Source organism: Leucoraja erinacea, chromosome 4 (genome assembly GCF_028641065.1).
Source record: "Leucoraja erinacea ecotype New England chromosome 4, Leri_hhj_1, whole genome shotgun sequence".
Taxonomy (NCBI): domain Eukaryota; kingdom Metazoa; phylum Chordata; class Chondrichthyes; order Rajiformes; family Rajidae; genus Leucoraja; species Leucoraja erinaceus.
This window is the reverse complement of record NC_073380.1, coordinates 15,360,476-15,373,674: the sequence shown is the minus strand read 5'-3', so window position 1 is coordinate 15,373,674 and position 13,199 is coordinate 15,360,476. Positions and strand designations below refer to the sequence as shown.

General features: G+C 45.2%; 1 long non-coding RNA gene across 1 annotated transcript; it reads right to left on the bottom strand.

The window, feature by feature from the left end:
• Positions 1-822: 822 nt before the first annotated feature.
• On the bottom strand, positions 823-12,962 carry LOC129696175 (uncharacterized). Its single transcript, XR_008723282.1, has 3 exons — positions 10,640-12,962; positions 1,840-1,977; positions 823-1,455 (listed from the first exon to the last, which is right to left on the bottom strand). It is a non-coding gene; the product is annotated as an uncharacterized LOC129696175 (long non-coding RNA).
• Between the last annotated feature and the right edge of the window lie 237 nt (positions 12,963-13,199).

Below are 13,199 nucleotides of genomic sequence, written 5' to 3'. Positions count from 1 at the left end.
ATATACCACAATGGCATGCAGCAAAATTAAAATACAGCATCTCAACTCTTTTTACACATTGCAATTAATGCAATTTCAATTATTTCTTTCCATTTGCAAACAAAAATGTGGTTAGATTATTCAGCGTATGATCAACTTGTGTCAATAAATCCTGGGCCATGATGACATATATGCTTAACCATGCACACTGCAGATTGATGCAAGCATGTTTTCTGTGAAGGACCGAAAATTATCATGACATGGCCATAGCATGGGTCGTTATTGCTATTGGTACAGAAACACTCTCGCTTCCCACATAATTTATCCACGACAAAATATATAGGTTGCAAGGAAATTTCTAAATGCATTTTATGATAATAGCTGTTAAAACCGACTATACCCATCTGACAGGTCAAACATTACACTAACTGACAAGAGATGGCCAAAGGACATAAATGCAGCAAATGTTCTTTTGGTAATATATTTAAAGGTGTCAAGACGCCACATTACCGGGCATTCAGATTAGATGTACGTGTTGTGAACAGCAATGAAGATACCCAGTTTGTACGCACCAGATTTAAAAATAATTGTTGATAAACGCTGTTTCCATCATTCCCACTTCAGACTTAACGTCAAAATTTCAACTGAAATATCTCCTGACCAAATTTGTGATGTATATGACTGACTGTATGGGGGGGTGAGAAGGCAATTGGTGCGGAATGGATGGATTGCGGCAGGGAAATTAGTGCGTGTTGGTTGGAGTAAATTGTGAGAGGAGAGCGCGGGGAATGACAGTGAGGTTGAATGGGGGGGATCTGTGCAGGATGTATGGGGGATAAGTACAGGATGAATGGGGGTAGACAAAAATGCAGAAGAAATTCAGCAGCTGAGGCAGCATCCATGGAGCGAAGGAAATGGGCAACGTTTCGGGTCGAGACCCTTCTTCAGACTGATCCCCCCCATTCTTCTTGAATGGGAGGATCAGTGCGCGCTGCATGGGGGGGGGAATCAATGCAGGATGAATGGGTGGTTCAGTACAGGGTGAATCGGGGGGGGTGTCAGTACAGTGTGGATCGGAGGGTCTGTGCAGGATGAATGGGTGGCTCACTACAGGCTGGATGGGGAGGGGATCACTACAGGATGAATGAGGGGATCAGTACAGGATGAATGGGGTGTATCAGTAAAAGATGAATGGGAAGATCAGTACAGGATAGATGGGGGGGGGGGGTCAAGCCGCCTGCGCTACCTACCTAATCTACGCTAAAAATCTTCCATTCGGAAATCCGAAAATGTCCGAAATCCGACAAGTGTCTGGTCCCAAGGCTTTCGGATAAAAGGTTGTGCACCTGTATATGGTTTAAAACGTGATCAAATCCATCAGCAAGATGAAGAAGCTAGTCGTCAGCTTCAGGAAGCAGGGTGAAGAACATGTCCCAGTTTGCATCACTGGTGGAAATGATCGAAGGCTTCAAGTTCCTAAATATCATCAACAATTATCATGGTCAAAACACATTGACACGAAGGCCACGAACATACTACATGTCTCTACTTCCTCAGAAAACTAGGCAAATTCGGCATGACTCTTAACAACATCTAAAGATGCACCACAGAAAGCATTCTTCTGAGGAAATAGAAGCGTTGATGAGCTTTCTATGCATTACTTACTTTGTCACAGATTTGATTGTACTCATGTATGGTAAGATTTGCCCAAGCAGCATGCAAAATGTTTTCATTGTATCTTGGTACACGTGACATTAATATACTAATATCAATATGCAAAACATACAAATTCCATGCAAACAGCACACATGGTCAGGAACAAATCTATCAATATTTTGCCAATACCTGAAAAGCACTTACCTGTGCAATCTAGTATCAACAGTACAGGATAAACTCAGGGAAAAAGACCTGGTGGTCCAGTCAGGTTCTGACAGAAAATCAGTGTCACAGAGTCTTCCAGATTAACTGCCAAGAAGGATCCACTTTATCCAATTGATCCTGGAAAATATATCCAATGTATCAAATGGCTTTAAATATAATGGTTTCACAGCTTTCTAGGAATATGCAAGAGCATTTTTTTTTTTTTTTTTTTTAAAAGGGGTTTTGCGTCCACCACCTCAACCTCGTTAATGCTTAAACCCAAACCACTTAAAACATCTTGAAGGAAGGAACTGCAGATACTGGTTTACACCAAAGATAGACACAGAATGGTGGAGTAACTCAGCGGGACAGGCATAATCTCTGACGAGAAGGAATGGCGATGTTTCGGGTCGAGACCCTTCTTCAGACCCTCAGCCTCGACCCGAAACGTCACCTATTCCTTCTCACCAGAGATGATGCCTGTCTCACAGCATTTTGCATCTATCTTCGCATAAATCTTTGTTAATTCTTCCCTCTTTATTCAGCTCCAAAGCAAACCCCAGTCTATCCAATTTTTCCATGATTTTCCAGAATTTTTTGCTGAAAATAATAATAATAATAATAATAACTTTATTTGTTAAGCACCTTAAAAAACAACCAATGCTGACCAGTGCTGTACAGAAAAAAGAAAACAAGCAAGACATCATAAAACAGGCAGAACAACAGAACATACAACTAACACGAGGTGCATAAATTACATACAAAAATCCAAACAATAAATTAAAATACATAAAACACGAGTACGAACCACGCAGCAAAACCAAGCAAATAAGGTTAATAAACAATTCAACACCTCACTGGTCTACAAAGGCCACGGAGAATAGATATGTCTTCAGGAGTGACTTAAAAACAGCTAGAGAAGGGGCCTGTTTAACGTGCAGAGGCAATTCATTCCACAATCTCGGAGCCGACACAGCAAAGGCACGGTCCCCTCTGAGCTTCCGCTTAGTCTTTGGCTCAATCAGGAGCAGCTGATCATCTGACCTGAGAGAGCGGGAGGGCGAATAAGGGTGAAGAAGCTCAGATAGGTAGGACGGGGCAAGACCACTTAGGGATTTAAAAGTAAATAAAATAATTTAAAATATTCTCATTAATTTCATCTGTACTCTTCCTCACACAATCAAAATTCACGCAGTACTATATTCAGAATTATACAATAGCTAAGGCCTTAATTGTGTTTTATAGTTCTAACATGATCTACTTTATCTACAAACAACCTCCTCCCTTTCCCCTCCTCTCTTCCCTGTACCCCACCTGGATGCACACCCATTTCTTCCTTTCCACCTCCCCCACCTCCTTTATTCCTTTCTCGGGCTTCATAATTTGCACTTATTCTATCCTTATCTTACACCTATTTGTCCTTTTATCTCTGGCCTTTGTCCAACTATCTGTCTATGACCCCCCCCCCCTCCCACATCTGTATGCACCGATCACTCACCAGGCCTTGACCAGCCCCTCCTTTCTTCCTACTTTCTCCCCCTCTCCCGCAACACAGTCTGAAGGGTCCTGACCCGAAACGTCACCTATCCATGTTCTCCAGAGATGCTGCCTGACCTGCTGAGTTGCTACACTAGTGTATTTTTTGAAAACCAGCACCTCTAGTTCCTTGTATTGCCTTCTAAGCCACCTTATTTCGATGACCCAGTTCCTTCAACGATCTGTTCCTTCAAGGTTCCTCCATCCATTTATAAAATTTTATCTGTACCACCAACTGCTTTCACAACATAGAAACATAGAAAATAGGTGCAGGAGTAGGCGATTCGGCCCTTTGACCCTGCACCGCCATTCAATATGATCATGGCTGTTCATCCAACTCGGTATCCGGTACCTGCCTTCTCTCCATACCCCCTGATCCCTTTAGCCACAAGGGCCACATCTAACTCCCTCTTAAATATAGCCAATGACTGGCCTCAACTACCTTCTGTGGCAGAGAGTTCCAGAGATCATCATCTCCGCTGAGTCAAGAGAGAGTCAAGAGTCAGTTTAATTGTCATTTGGACCCCTGGAGGTCCAAACGAAATGCCGTTTCTGTAGCCATACATTACACACAAATAGACCCCAGACACAACATAATTACATTTTACATAAACATCCATCACATAGCTGTGATGGAAGGCCAAAAAAACTTATCTCTCCACTGCACTCTCCCCCCCCCGTTGTCAGAGTCAAAGTCAAAGCCCCCAGCTGGCGATGGCGATTGTCCCGCGGCCATTGAAGCCACGCCGGGTGGTGCGAGGTCGCACACCGGGTCTTGGTGTTAGAGCCCCCGGTGTGCGCTCGCAAAGTCCCGCGGCCATTCCAGCCGCGCGGGGCAGTGGTGTCAGGCCCCGCTCCAGGAGCTCTTCAACCCCGCAACACGGGCGGGAGAATTCGCCGTTGCAGGAGCCCCGAAAAGCGGTCTCCCTCCAGGGATCCGCGGGCTCCCGGTGCCGCCGTCCGCAGACCCGCAGTAGCAGCCTCCGCATCAGCAGCAGCAGCGGCATCGGCAGCAGCAGCAGCGGCAGCGCTCCTCCACCGCTCCAACCGTTCCGGACTCGGCCAGCCCCGCGACGGCGAGTTGTAGCACCAGAGTCCCCGGCTTCTTCCTGTTGGAGGCCGCTCCTCGTTGCGGCCCCAACGACAACGGAAACCCGACGAGAAAAGGTCGGGTCTCCAGTGCAGGGAGAGATTTAAAAAGTTTCCCCCCCCTCCCACACACACACCACCCCAACAAAAAATAACAAAAACTACATTAAAACACAGACAGAAAATAATAAAACGCGGACAGACTGCAGAGGCCGCTGCTGGCCAGAGCCGCGCCGCCCACCGCCCACCACTGTTGTGTCCCCAATATAAATCAGAGAAATGTTTCCTCAATTGCTGCCTGCCACAGAATTCTCTGGATAATGACATATATGATTAATATTGGACAATCCAATTAATCTAATCACATATAAGATATGTAATTGTTTTTATTTAGACAAATTATATAGGAAGCCATTATGAGTAAAGTTAGCGAATTTTGAGAATGTGTCATTTCAGATATAAATAGATTGTGGTGCGTGGGTCTCAAAAAGGAAGAGAGGAGTCAAGTGTTTTGAGAGGCACCTTTAATTATGGTCCTCCCGGTTGTAGGGAGGTCCAAACGAGAGAAAGATGGCACCCAAACCCCTGCCTTTAAACCCTCTGGTTAAGGGCCGCCTCCGGACTGAACCACTCCCGTGCCGAGGGGTTCGACAGCTATGATGGCGCGACCCTTGGGAGCCGCCACAAGATTAAAAGATACCTAACAGGACGTTTTAACAAAATTAAGTTTGAAGTGTTTAAGAAGGAACTGCAGATGCAGGAAAATCGAAGGTAGACAAAGTGCTGGAGAAACTCAGCAGGTGCGGCAGCATCTATGGATCGAAGGAAAGAAGGAAATAGGCGGTTCCAATATCGGTTCCTTGCATTCAACTTGGTGAACACCTTGGCTCCAGCTAATGAAGGAGTTATTTTTTCAAGAGTAGATGCAGGGTAGTGATTTCTCTTTAAGGCTCTGTTAGGATCATGGCATATCTTCAGTTTGCCATTGGCCTTTTCCCTCACGACGATGGAATTAACCCAATCTGTTGGTTTGTTAACTTTGACAATTATTCCTTTCTTTTCCATTGTCTTCAACTCAGTTTTGCATTTATCCTTCAGTTCTAGTGGAATTCTGCATGCAGGATGGATAACTGGTTTCACTGCTGGATCTAGAGTAATGTGGTACTCATAGTTCTCAAAGCAGCCGATAGTGTCATAAAAGCAATCAGGATACATTGCCATGAGATCATACTTGTTTCTGATTGTAGATCGCTCACTAAGAGGTGTGTTCTCTCTTCAATTCGGTGTGTAGATGAAGTATGAGTGATCTCATAGGGTAGGAATATGAAGATTAGATCCTGGCAGGTTTGCAGTCTCAGGATTGCTGGTCCGTCAGCATCAGTCACAAAGAAGGTACAGTTCGCTTGCTTCTTATCACACATAAGTGATCATAGATAGACACAAAAAGCTGGAGTAACTCAGCAGGACAGGCAGCATCACATAAGAGGTGATGTTTTCAGGTCTTCTTCAGTCTGAAGAAGGGTCCTGACCCGAAATGTCAACCATTCCTTCTCTCCAGAGCAGGCACATGTCGTGAGTAATTACTCAGGGTAGGCAGTCAGTCGGCTTTTAAAAATCTTTAAAACCGCAAATGCGCAGATTGTTCTCCTCTCCGGTAGGCAGTCAGTCGACTTTTATAAAGTAATTTGTCTTCAAAAGCCTTATCTCGTAATAAAGTATGTAAAAACAAATTGCTCAAAGAAATTTACTTAGCACATTATTTGTACATGAACTCCATTCTTCTCTTTGTTTCTTAAGATACTCTTAAGATAATGACAATCCATCTTTGAAAACCCCGTCAAGAAACTTGCGCTGCGCATGCACGTGCACGCAGTCCACGGTGCAAAGGCAGAATTTCAGCCCCTTTATAGACCGTTGTCATTGAAGGCTTGAGGCAGCGTCGACAGCAGAGCAGAGTTGAAGCAGAGATCGCTCTCATAGGTAGGAATAATTCTCCCGTGCCTTTGTTATTTATATTTAATAATTACCATTTTATAATTTTAGTTAGGGTAGGCACTGCCTACCCTGACGGCGCGTGCCTGCTCCAGAGTTACTGACTGCGCTGCTGAGTTACTCCAGCTTTTTGTGTTTATCTTCTGTAAGCTACCTTATTTTGTTGCCTCAATAAGGATTGTTTTGTTCTGCTGTATAGTATCTGATCCAGCATCCCTCTCTTATTCACTTTTGTCAGGATACATCTGTTGAACATGTAGAGAGACAAGATGTTGCTCTGTGAACCAGTGTCAACCTTGCATCTCAGGTTGGCCATCATGTTGTTCCTCTGAATATAGACTTTTGTGAAAATCTCTTTATGATGATACTTATCCTCCAAGTTATGAATTTGAATGACCCCTATGTTTAGCTCATCATGTTTAGCTCATCATATTGTTCTTGTGAGTGCACATCTTTTCCGTTCTTCTTCATTTGCTGTGGTTTGTTTCCAGCTCTGCAGACTGACTACCAGTGGTTCTGCTTTCCACACTTCCTACAAGTGGTTCCAAAGGCTGGGCAGTTGATTTTATCACTGAACACATGCAATCTGCCAACATCCCTACATATTTGCAGTTTAATATTGCTTGGTGGTTGAGACATCTCAGATCTTGGATGTTTAGGTCTATACTCTGTAAGAGACATTAGACATTTGCCTGTTTGTAGCTTCATTTCCTCGTGCTATACCAACGGCAACTTGGAGAGTCAATTGCACATCCCTTCCAATGAGACTTCTGGACCTCTTTGTGGAATGTTCCCTATATGAATTTGTCAAGCCCAGTCATTTGTCTCTTGCTTATCTTTGAACTTAGATTTCGATGCAACGCTCTTCAGCTTTGTGAGGTAGTCACCCACAGATTCATCACTAGCTTGCGTGGGCCCTATGCGTAATGATGTATGTGATGGATGGCCGTTGGTTCGAGGTGTATTTCAGACTTATCTAAAATAACTTTTGTCTTCCCTCTGTATTCCTCTTGCTCAAATGTCCAGCTGTGGTACAACTCAGCTTGTCCTCTCCTGCCCAGAGAGCAGGTAGCTTTTTCACTCACTAGTATTCTTTAACACAATGTTGAATATGCTACATTTTTGTCTAAATCTGGCAAAGGCATTCATTATGGTGGTTTCCAGTCCATTAGTTGCGCCGGAACAGGCATATTTATTGCATCCATATCTATTGCGATATGTACAGCGTTGCCATTCCAATTGTACGTGACGAGTTAATAACCAAATTCAATTATAAATATTTAAATCTGCAGTGTGATTACTCATCTAGCAACAAAAGAAAGTGATTTGAGTCTTCGGTAGCCGATTAAAGCATATTTAGCACTTGCGGGTCATCTTCAGAATCATTACCCCATACACCTTTGCCAAGAGTGTTATATTTTCTGATGCCTCGAGGTCTATCTTCAAGATAAAGAACAGAGACAGCACTTTGTGTCAGTGCTCTTTTAATAGTTCCATCTATTAAAAACGCTTCTAAAGGCATCTACGGGCTTCTACAGCCATCTCATTTTGCAACGGTTCACGCTATCCACATCACAAGACTTAACTACGACATGCAATTAATTTGCATGTTACAACCCAGTTTCAATTGTAACAATATGATAATTATCCAGAATAAAACAAAATATAAATCAGTTGGCAATGTAGGCAAGAAAATGGCAGATGGCACCATCCAGACAGGTATGAGCTTGCTCTTTGGGAGATCAAACACAAAAATAAAGCATGCAGTAAATAGCAGGACCCTGATGAGCATTGATTAACAAAGAGATTGTGGGTGTAAGGCCAGAGTCCTTTAAGAGCTGCAACACGTGGATAAAGTGGTAAAGAAGTTCTATGGCTATTTTCGGTCAGGCCAATGAGTGTAAAACTTGTCATGTCATGGTGCAGCTGTATAAAATTTGGTCAGTCCACACTTGGAGTACTGTCCGAAGTTCTGGTCACATTACAGGAAGGATATAGAAAATTTGGAGAGGTTAGAGATTCATTAGGATGTTGCCTGGATTATTGATGTCTTTTCCGAGGGTGGAAATATCAAATACTAGAAGCCATGACTAAGGAGGGGAGGGAGGGGGCAGTTTAAAGGAGATTTGAGAGGCATTCTTTTTAAACAGTGATAAATACCTGTCATATACTGCCAGGGGAGGTGGTGGAAGCAGATACAGTACAGTAGTAACATTTAAGAGGCATTTAGACAGACTCACAAACAGGCCAGGGATGGCGAGATCAGATATGGCGAGATCTAGGCCCGTCAGGGCAGATATGATTAGTTCCACTTGCCATCATGACTGGCACAGACAATAGACAATAGGTGCAGGAGTAGCCCATTTGGCCCTTCGAGCCAGCACCGCCATTCAATGTGATCATGGCTGATCATCCACAATCAGTACTGCGTTCCTGCCTTCTCCCCATATCCCCTGATTCCGCTATTTTTAAAAGCCTCTTTTGTCTGCCTGTCTTTTTTTTTTTTTTTTGTCCCGTTGAGGGTATAGTTTGTAGTGGGATTTTAATTGTGTATGTGTGGGGGGCTGGGGGTGAGTGGGGGAAACTTCTAAATCTCTTCCCTGCACGAGGACCCGACCTTTTCCCTGTCGGGTCTTCGTTGTCGTTGGGGCCTAGCATCGTGGAGCGGCCTCCAACCAGAACGACCTGGGGGCTCAAGTCACGGAGCCGGCGGAGCTGCGGGCCTACCATCGTGGAGCTGGCCGGCTTCAGAGCGTGGGGAGCTGCGGTGGCGTGCTGCTGCGACCCGACTCCAGTGGATGGTGACACCGGGAGCTCGCGGGTCCCCGGTGGGAGACTGCTTTGCGGGGCACCGGCAACGGCGACTTCACCCGCCCGAATTGCGGGGTTGAAAGTGACCTGGAGCAGGGCACTTACATCGCTCCAACATCAAGACCCGGAGCTGGGCCTTACATCGCCCGGCGCGGCTTTAAATGGCCGCTAGCTTGCCCGCCGGGGGCTTTGACTTTGACATCGAGAGAAGAATGGAGAGCGGGGAGACAAGACTTTACCTTCCATCACAGTGAGGAGGAGATTCACTGTGATGGATGTTTGTGTAAATTGTGTTGGTGTGCGTCTTGGTTCTTTTCTTGTATGACTGCAGAAACCAAATTTCATTTGAACCTCATGTGAGGTTCAAATGACAAATAAATGGTATTGTATATTGTATTGTAGCTCTCTCTTGAAAGCATCCAGAGAACCTGCCTCCACCGCCCTCTGAGGCAGAGAATTCCACAGACTCACCACTCTCTGTGAGAAAAAGTGTTTTCTCGTCTCCGTTCTAAATGGCTTACTCCTTATTCTTAAAGACATCATAGACTCAAGGCCCAGTTCCTGTTCTGTACTGCCCAAAGTACTTTGTTCTAAGTGTTCTGTGACACAGGATACATCTGTCTGAACATGTAGAGACAAGATGTTGCTCTGTGAACCAGTGTCAACCTTGCATCTCAGGTTGGTCATCATGTTGTTCCTCTGAATATAGACTTTCATCTGGTAGGATGTCACACAGCCAAGTTACTAATTACGTGACCACATTTGCCCCTGGACCTCTGTCAAGGTGCAGGGTTCAGGCCACTGACCCCATTCCCTCCAAACAAATTCTCCCTGCCCCCATCATAAAACACATAGAATTTAGGTACAATAATAGGCCAGAAGGCCCTTCGAGCCTGCACCGCCATTCCCTGGTGAGAATGGCTGATTTCCACTCAGTATGCCGTACCTGCCTTCTCTCCATACCCCCTGATCCCTTTAGCCACAAGGGCCCATCTGGACCTCTTAAATATAGCAGGGAACTGGCCTCAACTACCCTCTGTGGCAGAGAATTCCAGAGATTCACCACTCTCTGTGTGAAAAAAGTTCTTCTCATCTCATTCCCTGCTTCACTCAGTACCTGAAACAAAAAGTAAAACACAAACTGCTCAAGACACTCAGCGGGGCTGGCAGCATCGGTGGAGGCAGAGGGACGATGCAGGGAGGCCCACCTTCCTCCACAGGCGCTGCCCGACCCAGTGAGCTCCTGCGGCGGCCGTTGTGGCTCCAGGCCCGGATCGGCCCGGCCCGGCCCTCCATTCACCCACTTGCTCCTTCCCCTCGCTCTCCCCCTTTTCCCGGTGCGCCTCTTGCCCCTTCTCCTCATCTCTCTTACCTCTGCCGGCAAACAGCCGATCAACCCTCTGACAAGCTCCCAAGTTGCAAAACAGACCAGGTCCAGGAACAAGTTCGAAATGAAGCGGCAAGGAAGTTGCCGGAAGGCGCGTTGTGAAGAGTAGAGGGGCGGCGCGGTGCTATGATTGACTCTAGCTTTGACTAATAGCAACCAACATTGTGCCAGCACCCTCCCCCAGCAGCGAGAGTCCTGCAAGACCGGGTACCGGGTCTGGGCTTCATCCTTCCTAACCAGCAAAGAGATCTTTGCCCACCAGCGCCTACGGTCGCAACCCCCTTTGCAGAGAATAAACAGACAGAAAAATAACTGAAGAAGGGTCTCGACCCGAAACGTCGCCTATTCCTTCTCTCCACAGCTGCTGCCTCACCCGCTGAGTTCCTCCAGCATTTCTGTCTACCTGGGAAATTATAATGTAAGTGAAAGGAGTAGAATTAGGCCATTCGGCCCATCAAGTCTACTCCACCATTCAATCATAGCTGATCTACCTCTCCCTCCTAACCCCATTATCCTGCCTTCTCCCCATAACCCCTGACACCCTAATATACTGTAGATTCTGGATATATGCTACAGTAGATATTCAGGAAATTGGACAACATAGTGACAGGAGAGTTAATGTTGCAGACTTCACAAAAAAAGCTGATCTCAATATTAGTTTCCACTTCTCTGGTACATAGATACAGAGGAAGATTGGAACTTTCAGGTGTAAAATGAATGAACACGTTTTGTTTAGTTGGGCAGTGGTAAAGAAAGCATATGCCTTCATTGGTTAGGGTCATTGAGTATAAGAGTTATGAAGTAATGATGCAGCTTTATAGATCTTTGGTTAGGCCACATTTGTAGTATTACGTGAAGCTCTTGTCACCACATTACAGGAAGGATGTAGACAATGTCAAGAGGTAAAGAAGAGGTTTACCAGAGTTTATCCATCCTGCACTCAAATCACTACCAATTTCCATCCTACACTCAGATGCACTTGGACCATCTCCGACATCTCCCTTCCATTTCTTGATCTCACTGTCTCCATCACAGGAGGTAGACTATTGACTGACATCTATTATGAACCTACTGACTCCCACAGCTATCTAGACTAAACTTCTTCCTATCCCGCCTCCCGCAAAGACTTTATCCCCTACCAATTCCTCCGTCTTCACTGCACCTGTGCCCAAGAAGAGGTGTTCATTACCAAGACAAGGAACTACTAAGAAATCTTCGACAGGCATCCAAGCCACAATCATAATTTGCCATGAATCAAAGTTGTTGTTTCTTCAATAGACCTAACAATCAAAAAAGTGTTTAAAATGGAGTGACTAAGGGTGGCCTTGTAGTGCAGCTAACTAGTTCTGCTGACGCAGAGCTCCTGGGACCGGGTTAGACTTCTGTTTATCCAGAATTTGCACTTTCCCTTCATGGGCAAGTGGGTATCATTGACTCACTGGGTTATACAGCTCAGAACATGGTACTTTGGCTCAGCAAATCCACACCAACTGCCAAGTACCCATTTGCTCTAATCTTATATTAAACACATGTTACCCTTCCCCATGTGCCCATCAACTACCACTCTCCTGATCACAAGGGGCAAATTTATAGTGGGCAAATAATCATAATAATCATAATTGTAATTTGCAACATACAAAGAATTTGGTTTGCCATACAGTCATAACAAAAAAGCAACAAGACACATAACCACATAAACATTTGACATAAACATTCACCACACCGGCTCCTCCACATTCCCCACTTTGATGGAAGGCAATAAAGTCTTATCATCTTTCCTCCTTTCCTCCCACGGTCGGGCAAGTCGAACCATCCGCAACGGCGATCGAACTCCCGCATTGGGGCAGTCTAACCTCCTGCATTGGGATGGTCGAAACTGCTGCGGCTTGGAGAACCCAAAATCGGTCCCTAGCCAGGGACTGCGTGTTTCATGATGTTAAAGTCCGTAGCTCCCGCAGGATGGAACACCAAAGGATGACCCCTGCAAAGGGATCACCCGCTCCGAGATGGTAAAGTCCGCAGGCTCCACGGTTTTGGAGCTCGATAAATCCCAAACAAGAGGTCGCCAGCTCCACGATGTTAAGCCGCCGCGCAGACGGAGATACGACATGGAAAAAGTCGCATCTCCGATGAGTAAAGAGGCAAGAAAAGTTTCCCCCACCACCCCCACAAATACAAAACTAAAGATAAACATACATTTTACAACAAACTAAAAACACAAAGAAGGAAAAGTCGAAGACAGACCGTTGACGAAGCAACCGTCGTTTCCGTGCCCCTTAGTGGTAAATAACCTCCCAAACCACCATTATTGCAGCATGGTTGGAAACTGGAGCACTTTGCGGAAACCCATGCAATCACTTGGAGAACATACAAACTGCAACAACAGCATCAGAGAGAAGGAATAAATCTGTTTCACTGGAGTTGTGAGGCTGTAGATTTACTACTTGCACTACTGTATAGGTTTGAGTTTTCTCCCAAATCCTAAAGATTTGCTGGTAGGCTTCAGGACAAGACCCCCCTTGTGTCACTTAAAATATATATATAT